This window comes from Schistocerca cancellata, chromosome 3 (genome assembly GCF_023864275.1).
Source record: "Schistocerca cancellata isolate TAMUIC-IGC-003103 chromosome 3, iqSchCanc2.1, whole genome shotgun sequence".
Taxonomy (NCBI): Eukaryota; Metazoa; Arthropoda; class Insecta; order Orthoptera; family Acrididae; genus Schistocerca; species Schistocerca cancellata.
In genome coordinates, this window is record NC_064628.1 from 157,808,487 (window position 1) to 157,821,782 (window position 13,296).

General features: G+C 44.6%; 1 non-coding gene across 1 annotated transcript; it reads right to left on the bottom strand.

Annotated features, from left to right (window-relative positions):
• Positions 1-1,248: 1,248 nt before the first annotated feature.
• Positions 1,249-1,357, bottom strand: LOC126178674 (U6 spliceosomal RNA). The gene has a single exon (XR_007536556.1). It is a non-coding gene; the product is annotated as a U6 spliceosomal RNA (small nuclear RNA).
• Positions 1,358-13,296: the final 11,939 nt, after the last annotated feature.

The window sequence follows — 13,296 nt, forward strand, 5'->3', positions numbered from 1 at the left end:
AAATAAAGATGGCTCTCACAGCTGAATGCAAGAAAGTTAAATACGAGAAAAGACCGTATTCGGGAGGAAGAAAATTCAAATCCCCGGCCGACGATGCGGATTAGGTTTTCTGTGATTTCTCAAAGTAGCTCCAGGCAAATGCCGGGATGGTTCCTTTGAAATGGGCACTGCCCGTTTCCTACTCCATCTTTTAGTATATTCCGACCCTTTGCTACGTCTCAGTGACTGCCCTGTCGATGGGATGTTAAATTCTATCTTCCATCCGTAGAGGTTCTATCGTACAGACCGGATGATTAAAGGAGACACTGACAGGCCAAAGGAACGTTGGCAACAACTTTCTCTGTGACCGGAACTGGTGAAGTACCTACTTCCTGAAAGAAGAAGCAGAAGAAAAGTCTTCATTTGTGTGGTCATATTGTCAGTAGCTGCTTTACAATTCCTGGAGGTATTTTTGTTCCATCGTTCCAATTACAAGAAAATGTGTGTTTTTCTCAACAGACGCATATCGCTTTGCTGAAGTGAAGCATAATCAGTGGTGGTGATTTCTCCTTCGTTTTTCGCCTTCATCAGGAAATGCCATCTGCTAACACTTACTCCGTATCTTTCTTCGTTAGGCCCTGATACTTGTCTCATTTTACGCTTTTTTGCAGAACTGTGCATTTTTATGTGTAGCACAGTACGCTATTTCGTACAACACGTACGAAAAAGTGTGGTGTGTTAAACGTAAAAAATGCACACTTCTGCAAAGCAGCGTACAATCAGACCACAACTATCAATGTCTAACGAAGAAAGAAACGAAAGGCGTGCTAGGAGGTGGTATTTCCTGATGAAGGCGAAAAACCAGGCACAAACGACCACCACTAATTACACTTTACTTCAATAAAGCGATAAGCGTCTTATAAGGAGAAACATGTATTTCCTTGTCGTTGTGAAGGCGGAACAAAAATATTCTCAGAAGAGAAGTCATTCGTACGAAGCACGTAGAGCTGCAGTGGCTCGACAGCTATGTCTGGAGAGAAGGGGAAGAGTACGGAGTTGCATTATTTTCAAAAACTGATAAAATCGCCAGAACTAAAACCACCCAAATGGTTCAAATGGCTCTGAGCACTAAGAGACTTAACATCTGAGGTCATCGGTACCCTAGAACTTAGAACTACTTAAACCTAATTAACCTAAGGACGACACACACATCCATGCCCGAGGCAGGATTCGAACCTGCGACCGTAGCGCTCGCGCGGTTCCAGACTGAAGCGCCTAGAACCGCTCGGCCACTTTTGCGTCTCATCCTTGCGCAGGGGCCATGCTAATCTTCTCTGTATCGTTCCAATTTTAGTATATGTACCGCCGAAGCGTGTACAAAACCACCCACAAATGTCGCATTTGCGTACGATGACCAGGTACGTAACATGCGCCGAGCTAAGTTTGCACGGTTTGAGAGAGAAAGAGCGCTATGGCAGCACCACCCACTCACCTGCGAGTCGAGTGCGTCAAGTGAGGTGAGGCGAGGTGGGCAATTGAGGCGCCGGTGGGTGGTTTGGCGCGACGGCAGCGCACGGGCCGGCTCACTCGTCTGCCGCTGCAGGTCAGCGAGAGATGAACGCCGCAGCCGCTGAGGCTGAGGCACCCGTGGGTTGGAGGCAGCCGCTCATTTGTTCGGCGCCGCAACTCGTTCCCAGTGCGCCGCGGCGCGCGGGGGCGCCCCCGGCCCGGCAGGGTGGCTAGTCTCCGGCCCGCACAACTACCACACTGCTGCCGTGCTTGCCGCCACCGTACGACGGCACGAAAACAACTATCTCCAGCCTTCCTCGTAACAAGTTATGTCCCCTACGGATCAACTCGGAAGCTGTGGGAACTCCATTAGCCACGTGACTAGGTACAGCGACGCTCTAGTTCAAACTGGTGCGCGTTATTACTTGAAAGTGCAAGCGGGACTCTACTGTCACCGAGTCTAGGGTAACGTTCGATTTTTTGGAGTCCTCATCGAGGAGGCATGACAACAGACATCGAACGATTTCACAGATGGGCTGTACCACGTTGGTACAGACCATACAAAAAGAGTTGCTGAAATGCTCGGCTATCATAAAGCGGAATCTTTGGACAAAATAACGACGCAGTTCTCTCCGAAACCGTGCTGCGCAAATTTAGAGAAACTGTATTCGAAGAAGACCTGGCGATCATTATACCGGATGATTCAAAAATACAGAACAGATTTCAATTGATTATTACGGAAAAACTATAAAAGATGGAAATACGTTGCGCATGTCTGTGGCTAAACGGAGGTTCACAGTTTCAACAAGTGCGCTGTTGTATTTTTGTAGCAACATGGCGGCCACATCACAAGACAAATCACTTTGTGTCTCGCAATTTACGCGAAGTCAATCCATTGCATTCCGCCGTCGATTCACCAAGAAGGTGCCTCTGCTCAAACACATTTACGACTGGCACATAAAATTCTTGGAAGTCTGTTGCATATGCGAAGGAAAGAGCACTGGTCGGCCACGTACTTTTGATGGAAATATCGAGCGTATCCGAGATACTTTCACACGAGCCCTCCGAAGTCCTCAAGACGGGAGGCCAGAAACTTCAACTACCTCAAACAACGGTGTGGCGTGTGCTGAAACGACTCCTGGATATGAAGCCTTACTTGTAGCAGTGAAGATTCCAACGATTTAATTTTTATGTACAACGGCGCCAAGTGTCACTGTCACCTTGAGGTGCGGCGTTATCTTAATAACACCATCCTATAACATCGGACTGGAAGAGTTGGGCAACAGGACCTTTTTCATTACTTCCGCCTTCCAGGTCACCAGACCTCACAACCGGCGATTTTTTTCTGTGCGGTACATAAAAGACGGAGCCTTTGTTCCACCGATGGCAGCTACTCTTCAAGAGCTGAGAAATCGAACTGTTGAAGGAAGCTGTCGATTCAGTAAACAGGGACCTGATGATCCGTGCGAGGAATGAAATGGACATCTGTTTCTACGCTTCTCGAGCAAAGCACGGTGCTCCTGTTGAGCGTATGGTACAGTGTCTGTCCGAACTTAATCCTCTATACAGTGACGCGCGCCACGTGTTTCTTTCTAGTCTTCTTTCTTTCGTAGTCTGTGAACAACTGAAACCTGCTCTTTCTTTTTTAATCACCCTGTTCTGTGCGTAAAATTCATGCGAGTAAGTTAAGAGAGATTAGGGCGCGATCTGAGGCATATCAGTCATCCGCGAATGGAACAGGAAAGAACATCGATAATATTAGCAGGCTGTATCCTCCTCCATGCAACGAACAGTGGTTTGCAGAGTATATACGTATATGAAGATGTAAAGTGATGGTGAAAAACGCCTTGCACTGTAAACAGAAAAGTTCACGGAACGTGCAAGCGCAATACTAAAGCTACGTAAGTCGATAGTTTGCTAATTACGGCACAAAGGACACGATGCTGAGATGAGTTAACTGAATATTTACTTCGAAGTAAAAGCAGCCAAGTATACACAATAAATATACAATTGACGAAATGGATAAATGTGTTATTCAGAGACAATTTATGCGAGATTATGAGCAATACAAGGAAATACCAACTGTGTGAGAATATGACAGTTTATTTCACACAGAACTTCAGCAAAGAACCTCTGAAAAGGAAAGGACGCAGGGTCGGGGATGGTGATTAGAGAATGGACTGAATACTGATGTGATTTAAGGTGCTAGTTATTGTGCCGGCCGCGGTGGTCTAGCGGTTCTGGCGCTGCAGTCCGGAACCGCGGGACTGCTACGGTCGCAGGTTCGAATCCTACCTCGGGCATGGGTGTGTGTGATGTCCTGAAGTTAGTTAGGTTTAAGTAGTTCTAAGTTCTAGGGGACTTATGACCTAAGATGTTGAGTCCCATAGTGCTCAGAGCCATTTGAACCATTTTTTAAGGTGCTAGTTATCTCATCCTAAGGCCGTTCACTTTCATAGGCCTTCGTTCAGGAGATATCTTTTGCCGAAAGCGGACGAGATGACATTCTTTACTATTCATTAAAATAGCCCCAGTTTACGAAGCAGCGAATATCCTATATTAGGCTCCAGTCTGAAATTTACGACTTTCTACACAATAAGGTTATGTAATTACGTGTGACGCCCTCTACGTATATGACGGAAACCTATGAAAGCACAATATTAATGCCCAAGGGGGCCTGGGTTCGATTCCCGGCAGGGGACTGGGTGTTGTGTGTCTTTATCATTTTCATCATCACTGACACGCAAGTTGCCGAAGTGGCGTCAACTAAAAAGACTTGCAATACGGCGGCCGAACCCCGAAGGGGATATCCCCGCCAATAAATGCCGTACGATCGTTTCAATGCCAAGCAGAGTCAAGTATCATCTTTGTGAATGACCAGGAGAGTAAGAGCAAAGAATTTTAAGAAATGGAAGAAAAACCTCTAAAAGAGTCAATACTGTTTCTGGTCAAATTAAATGTGGCACAAGCACCAACTGCGTATGTACGTAATATTTTTATCGTGACCGGATAAAAGTAGATCGAGATTTACGCATGAGTAAAGTATATTACCTAGGCTATCTGATGAAAACGTCAAAGAAACTAGATTTCAAAGTAATTTTTACGTCACCGAAAACGAAAACTCGTGCGCAATGAAAATTTCAATCATACACTGAGCTCAGCTGAATGAATTGCATGCGAAACTTTCAAAGGTATTAGTGTCCATTTTTTAGATCGCCATTTTTAAGTTATCAGTCCAGCTGGTAGGAAGCTGCCCTTCATATTTTCCTATCTTGTGCTGATATTTCAATCGCTACGTAATTATTACATCTATAATCTATAGTCCGCATAAAATATTCTAATATTCATGACCCTCCACTGTTCCTCCCAGCGCGTCGATGCCTTAGTAGTAGTGGTACAAGACATCCCATTAAGCTGTCTTAAGCTGTCCCTTGTTCTGCAAAGGGTCTCACACAGACTTGCTTCCTCGCCTATTCTTTTTAATCCTTCCGTCATTTCGTACTTTATCGGTACAGTTCATTCTGAACATTCTTTTACAGCATCCCATTTCGAATGCTTCCTGTTTCTGATTCTGCATGTATTATAAGGCAGAAGAATACGAGGTTTTGTGCGTAAACTTTGAAATGTGTATAGGGGCAATAGACGTCACGGAGTTAACTAATTAAATTCCAAGAAAATAAGTTTTGGGAAGAGTCGGATAACATATTAGCTTCCTCCCATATACAACGCACACCATGACTACGACGAGAAAATTCGCGAAATTAGAGCTGAAGAGCTGATACAGAGGTTTATCAACAATCTTTCTTCCCACGTGCCATTCGCAAAGGAACAGAGGACGGGGGGGGGGGGAAATCAGTTAGTAGTACCCGAATTACCCTCCGTCATCGAGTGTCAGGTGACTTGGCGGAATACTGAAATAGATGTAGATGTCTCTGAAGATTCCCTTCCTCCACTGCCAACAGGTTATTTTCCCTTCGAATCAGAAGTGGTGAGTGATGAATACTGCAAGCGGTGCATCTACATAGCTACTCCGTAAACTACCGTTCGGTGCGTGGCGGAAGGTACCATGCACCAGTCATTTCGTTTCCTGTTCGGCACCCAAATAGAGCGAGGAAAAACGACTATCTATATGCCTCCCTAAGAGCCCTTATTTCTTGTATCTTATTTCCGCGATCCTTGCGCGAAATGTATGTTGGCGGCAACAGAATCGCTCTGCAGTCGGCTTCAAATGCTGGTTCTCTAAATTTTCCCAGTAATGTTTCGAAAAGAACGTCGCGTTCCCTCCAGGGATTTCCATTTGAGCTCCCTTAGCAGCCCGGTAATACTTGCATGTTGTTCGAACGTACCGGTGACAAATCTAGCAGCCCGCTTCTAAATTTTTTCAGTGTTTTCCTTTAATTCGATCTATTACGGATCCAAAACAGTTGAGCAGTACTCAACAACATGCCCTATGCTGTCTCCTTTACAGGTGAACCACATTTTCCCAAAATACTCCTAATAAACCGACGTCGACCATTCGCCTTCCCTACCATAATACTCACACGTTCGTTCCATATCATATAACTTTGCAACGTTACGCCTAGATATTTAAACGACGTGATTGTATCAAGCAGGACACTAATAATGCTGTATCCCAATATTAACTCATCAGCATTAACTTACATTTTTTCTACAGTTAGAGCGAGCAGTCATTCATTACACCAACTCTAAATTGTGTCTGAGTTATCTTATAACCTCCTATTGTCACTCAACCTCGACACCTCCCCGTACACCACAGCATCATCAGCAAACAAGTGCAGACTGCTGGCAACCTTGTCCGCCAGATGATTTATGTATACAGAAAATATTAGCGGTGCTATCACATTTCCCTGTGGCACTCCTCGCTATAACCTTCTCTGTGATGAACTCTCGCCGTCGAGGACAACATACTAGGTTCTGTTACTTAGGAAGTATTCGAACCGGTCACAAATCAGGAGACCTATTCCATACGCTTGTATCTTCGTTAACAGTCTGCCGCGGGACACCGTGTCAAATGCTTTGCGGAAATATAGAAATATGGAATCTGCTTGTTATCCTTCATCCATAGTTCGCTGTCACTTCGGCCATGGATGGAGAATCGAGTGGAGCACATGTGTGCGCGCTGGCTACAACAGGACAACGAAAAGAATTCTTCCAGAGGCGAAGTACAGGAGAAGGTCGAGCGCTCTGCTTAATGCAAGTGTTCTCTTTCTGTCTTTCATGTGACGCGAATACACAATACCTGAGACGTCACTTTATAACACGGCAAACCTTAAGATAAATTTTAATTCAATAGACAAATTCCCCTCCCCCCATGAACCATGGACCTTGCCGTTGGTGGGGAGGCTTGCGTGCCTCAACGATACAGATAGCCGTACCGTAGGTGCAACCACAACGGAGGGGTATCTGTTGAGAGGCCAGACAAACGTGTGGTTCCTGAAGAGGGGCAGCAGTCTGGATGATTGACTGATCTGGCCTTGTAACAATAACCAAAACGGCCTTGCTGTGCTGGTACTGCGAACGGCTGAAAGCAAGGGGAAACTACAGCCGTAATTTTCCCCGAGGGCATGCAGCTTTACTGTATGGTTATGATGATGGCGTCCTCTTGAGTAAAGTATTCCTGTGGTAAAATAGTCCCCCATTCGGATCTCCGGGCGGCGACTACTCAAGAGGACGTCGTTATCAGGAGAAAGAAAACTGGCATTCTACGGATCGAAGCGTGGAATGTCAGATCCCTTAATCAGGCAGGTAGGTTAGAAAATTTAAAAAGGTAAATGGATAGGTTAAAGTAAGATATAGTGGGAATTAGTGAAGTTCGGTGGCAGGAGGAACAAGACTTCTGGTCAGGTGAATTCAGGGTTATAAATACAAAATCAAATAGGGGTAATGCAGGAGTAGGTTTAATAATGAATAAAAAATAGGAGTGCGGGTAAGCTACTATAAACAGCATAGTGAACGTATTATAGTGGCCAAGATATGCCTACTACAGTAGTACAAGTTTATATGCCAACTAGCTCTGCAGATGACGAAGAAATTGAAGAAATGTATGATGAGATAAAAGAAATTATCCAGGTAGTGTAGGGAGACGAAAATTTAATAGTCATGGGTGACTGGAATTCGACAGTAGGAAAAGGGAGAGAAGGAAACATAGTAGGTGAACATGGATTGCGGCTAAGAAATGAAAGAGGAAGCCGTCTGGTAGAATTTTGCACAGAGCATAACTTAATCATAGCTAACACTTGGTTCAAGAATCATAAAAGAAGGTTGTATACATGGAAGAATCCTGGAGACACTAAAAGGTATCAGATAGATTATATAATGGTAAGACAGAGATTTAGGAACCAGGTTTTAAATTGTAGGACATTTCCAGGGGCAGATGTGGACTCTGGCCACAATCTATTGGTTATGAACTGTAGATTAAAACTGAAGAAATTGCAAAAAGCTGGGAATTTAAGGAGATGGGACCTGGATAAACTGACTGAACCAGAGGTTTTACAGAGTTCAAGGACAGCATAAGGGAACAATTGACAGGAATGGGGGAAAGAAATACAGTAGAAGAAGAATGGGTAGCTCTGAGGGATGAAGTAGTGAAGGCAGCAGAGGATCAAGTAGGTAAAAAGACGAGGGCTAGTAGAAATCATTGGGTAACAGAAGGAATATTGAATTTAATTGATGAAAGGAGAAAATATAAAAATGCAGTAAATGAAGCAGGCAAAAAGAAATACAAACGTCTCAAAAACGAGATCGACAGGAAGTGCAAAATGGCTAAGCAGACATGGCTAGAGGACAAATGTAAGGATGTAGAGGCTATCTCACCAGGGGTAAGATAGATACAGCCTACAGGAAAATTAAAGAGACCTTCGGAGCAAAAGAGAGCCACTTGTATGAATATCAAGAACTCAGATGGAAACCAAGTTCTAAGCAAAGAGGGGAAAGCAGAAAGGTGGAAGGAGTATATAGAGGGTCTATACAAGGGCGATGTACTTGAGGGCAATATTATGGAAATGGAAGAGGATGTAGATGAAGATGAATTGGGAGATACGATACTGCGTGAAGAGTTTGACAGAGCACTGAAAGACCTGAGTCGAAACAAGGCCCCGGGAGTAGACATCATTCCATTGGAACTACTGACGGCCTTGGGAGAGCCAGTTCTGACAAAACTCTACCATCTGGTGAGCAAGATGTATGAGACAGGCGAAATACCCTCAGACTTCAAGAAGAATATAATAATTCCAATCCCAAAGAAAGCAGGTGTTGACAGATGTAAAAATTACCGAACTATCACTTTAATAAGCCACAGATGCAAAATACTAACGCGAATTATTTACAGACGAATGGAAAAACTGGTAGAAGCCGACCTCGGGGAAGATCAGTTTGGATTCCGTAGAAATGTTGGAAAACATACTGACCTTACGACTTATCTTAGAAGAAAGATTAAGGAAAGGCAAACCTACGTTTCTAGCATTTGTAGACTTACAGAAAGCTTTTGACAATGTTGACTGGAATACTCTCTTTCAAATTCTAAAGGTGGCAGGGGTAAAATATAGGGAGCGAAAGGCTATTTACAATTTGTACAGAAACCAGATGGCAGTTATAAGAGTCGAGGGGCATGAAAGGGAGGCAGTGGTTGGGAAGGGAGTGAGACAGGGTTGTAGCCTCTCTCAATCTGTATATTGAGCAAGCAGTGAAGGAAACAAAAGAAAAATTTGGAGTAGGTATTAAAATCCAGGGAGAAGAAATAAAAACTTTGAGGTTCGCCGATGACATTGTAATTCTGTCAGAGACGGCAAAGGACTTGGAAGAGCAGTTGAACGGAATGGACAATGTCTTGAAAGGAGGATATAAGATGAACATCAACAAAAGTAACACGAGGATAATGGAATGTCGTCGAATTAAGTCGGGTGATGCTGCGGGAATTAGATTAGGAAATGAGACGCTTAAAGTAGTAAAGGAGTTTTGCTATTTGGGGAGCAAAATAACTGATGATGGTCGAAGTAGAGAGGATATAAAATGTAGACTGGCAATGGCAAGGAAAGCGTTTCTGAAGAAGAGAAATTTGCTAACATCGAGTATAGATTTAAGTGTCAGGAAGCCGTTTCTGAAAGTATTTGTATGGAGTGTAGCCATGTATGGAAGTGAAACATGGACAATAAATAGTTTGGACAAGAAGAGAATAGAAGCTTTCGAAATGTGGTGCTACAGAAGAATGTTGAAGGTTAGGTGGGTAGATCACGTAACTAATGAGGAGGTGTTGAATAGGATTGGGGAGAAGAGACGTTTGTGGCACAACTTGACTGGAAGAAGGGATCGGTTGGTAGGACATGTCCTGAGGCATCAAGGGATCACAAATTTAGCACTGGATGGCAGCGTGGAGGGTAAAAATCGTAGAGGGAGACCAAGAGGTGAATACACCAAACAGATTCAGAAGGATGTAGGTTGCAGTAGGTACTGGGAGATGAAGGAGCTTGCACAGGATAGATTAGCATGGAGAGCTGCATCAAACCAGTCTCAGGACTGAAAACCACAACAACAACAGACAAATTCCCTACAAGCATTGTCTTTTTTTCTTCTGAAACAATGGTATCAGATTACGCATGTTATTTCAACAATTAAAATTTGTTTTGCGATTTTTGTTTCCCATCACAAATCTAATGATCGATCATTTTCACTACTTTTTTTACCGACTGAGAGGCACCAATGTCTGAGGTATCGGGTGGAGAATATGAGCAATAACGTTATGAACGATCTTCCAATCACACTCGACTTGCAACTCTAATTGTGAGCGCTAAAGCTGGTTCTATTACTTACCGAATTTGATCTATTATTTTTTCGAATTTACTACCTGAGAAATAGGAAAGAGAAAAACTTGTGGCAGTTTCACAAGAAGAGTTCAGTATAACACAGTGCGTTATATTTGAATCGATGCATTACCAAGTCTGATTCACTTGCTCATTTAAACATAGTCCAGCGGCGCCGTGATAATGCACGAGCATGGCTCGACGCCGGCCAGGCCACCGAGCGAGCGAGCGAGCGAACATCGCCGCGCCAATGAGATCATCCTTTCTTTGACAGTGTAAACGTTCCGAGAAGAGGCACCTCTCTGGGTTGGTTGGCTGGTTGGCGAGACTGCGCTTTTTAACGACGCTGCCGAACGGTAGGTACTATGAATAACCGGCGGCAGCCCGTCGCGGCGGAGAGCCAGTTCTAGAAAAAGAGAGCTACGCCGTCTGCTCCCAATACCTCGTCGTACCGCGGCCGACCAATTGCACACGGGTCTCTGTGTCCACTAATAAGAACCATACCAAGAGTCAGGTATCAAAACACAATACACTTTCTTCCGACACGAGGAAGATTAAGACGTCTACAGAATGCTGCCAGCGAGAAAATTATACGTGTCACTGTCACCGCTTAAGTACAGAGTACTACCACAGAAAATACAGAAGAAAATTTCGATAAATATGTATTACGATTTGGAATTTTGACACATAATACCTATTAACAGCGAACATTCCAGTAATAAACCTTAAAAAGGTGTGGTTCAACATAGTTCTACAGTCACAAAAGTGCAAACCAAAACTCAACAAGGAGCTGGGCTGAAGGATACGTAAAAAACCGGGTGCTCAATACAGTTGCTGCTGACATCATTTAAGTCAATCACTAAACTTCACAGTACTTTCATATAACCACGACAAGAACAGCTGTCACCTATTTTGAACGGCATATTTAATTCTCGTGTCGTGCGAACGTGTATTACGTATAGCTTGTGACGAAAATACTTTTTCTGTTACTGTGCTCAACCACTCTTTTTGACACCACTAATCAAAACATGTAACAGCGAACTGAATACATAATTACACAACGCCACCTTGAAAAGTTCTTTTCAGAGAACAAAGCCCAGCAGCAATATTACTGGTGCAACAGTCTGGCTAACTTCAAGTTAAACAGATAATTTAAAATGGCGAAGAGGACGTACACTTGCACAGTTTCGATGTACAGGTAGAGACAGAATGCTGTAGCGAAAGCATGCAGCCGAGTCAACTAAATCGTCACACGCGCTGGTCCCACACTGGCCTCGGTCCACAGCAAGAAGCGCACAGTCCGACGAGGAAGAGCGTACTGGCCGGAGTGTCGCAGGGCAGGTGGGTTTGTATGACGCAGCGCAGCGCTGCGGCGCCAGCGCAGCCCCCGCCCACGGCTCATTGAAAGCGGGAGCCGACGCATTGTGCGTTCGTCCGTCCCCTGGAATGCCGGCCGGCTGACAACAGAACTCATGAATGAATGAATCGGCCTCCGCGCCGAGCCACGCCTGCCTCGACCAGTTGACTCATGTTCCGGCGCCGCAGCCTGCGTCACCTCTGTTCCGGAAAGCATCGTGCCGAGCGGCGGAAATAACGCTAGTTCTCCAGCTATGGACTGGACGCTGGCTGACTCACGAGTCACGCGCCTAACCCTGCCGCAGGTTAAGTCAAGGGCGCGAGACTACATGCCACTCTCTTCCGAACGCGTGCCTGTTGCTTCTACGGCGTTAGTCACCATCACGTCCAAAGAAGCAACGTATATTGCAGTCCCTTACTACGCCTTTCGGCGGGCTGCAGCAAGTGAAGCATGCAACCGAGACACCAATGGGAGCCTTGCATTGTTGGCTATCACAATATTGCCACTTCCGCTACGCAAAGCATTTGTGCCCGCCAGTTCTACGTGAGTCGTCACAACAGTCGAAGACTGGTGTCAGGTTTAGTTTCGCGCACCTTACAATTTGTGATGAAATTTGTCGAAAGAGGAGCATACGGGAGACACTATAGAGACCCGTACTGTACGTTCAGTTCTGAGTTTTGGCGTGATTTTTGCACGAGATGGAGACACAAAAGATTTGTCGTGACAACGTCGTAACTTTGACCGACAGAAGTCAAATGCCAACTAATGTAAATAAGACCATATGTGCATGACAATATACAAATGATTAATGTTACAGAACTGTACATGATTTTTTAATCTGAAAATTCATAACGCCGTGTGTCACAGTCAGAACTAATTAACGCGGTGGCACGTAATCAAAACGAGCTTGGATGTTTTTCAGCGGAATTCTGCTTCCATGTCGCATGGATACAAGTTTCCAAAGCATCACCCATTGTCGCTGGAGAACTGTAACCAACATATTCGATGCGTGACTGTTAGCTAAACATTAATATAAGTAATGATACTTGTCGTCCTTTCAATACACCGGGTGATCAAAAAGTCAGTATAAATTTGAAAACTTAATAAACCACGGAATAACGTAGATGGAGAGGTAAAAATTGTCACACATGCTTGAAATGACATGGGGTTTTATTAGAACAAAAAAAAAAAAAGTTCACAAAATGTCCGACAGATGGCGCTGGACAGCAAAACGTCAGTGACTGCGCATGACAATTGTGTATAAAAGGAGCTGTAATGGGAGAGAATCTGATGCGCCAGCAGGCGCAGCATGTTGACGTTACCTGAAAAGGCGCTTTTAGTGAAGCTGTATTATCAGAATGGGGAATATGCTAGTTCAGCGTTACGATCCTATCGCCATAGGAAGGGGATTCGAACGGGTAAAGGTCCGTTGACAAATGCAGCTGTGACGAGAATGATTTCGAAGTTCGAAGCCACGAGTTGTTTAGACGATAGACCCCGTAGTGGCCGACCGAACACAAGGCGTAATGCTGCTGAGACAGTTCAGGAAGAAATGGAGACTGTAGCGGGTTCGTCTATGCACGGGGAAGTCAGGGCTCGTGCAGTCGCACGTCGCACCGGTATTCCATACACTAC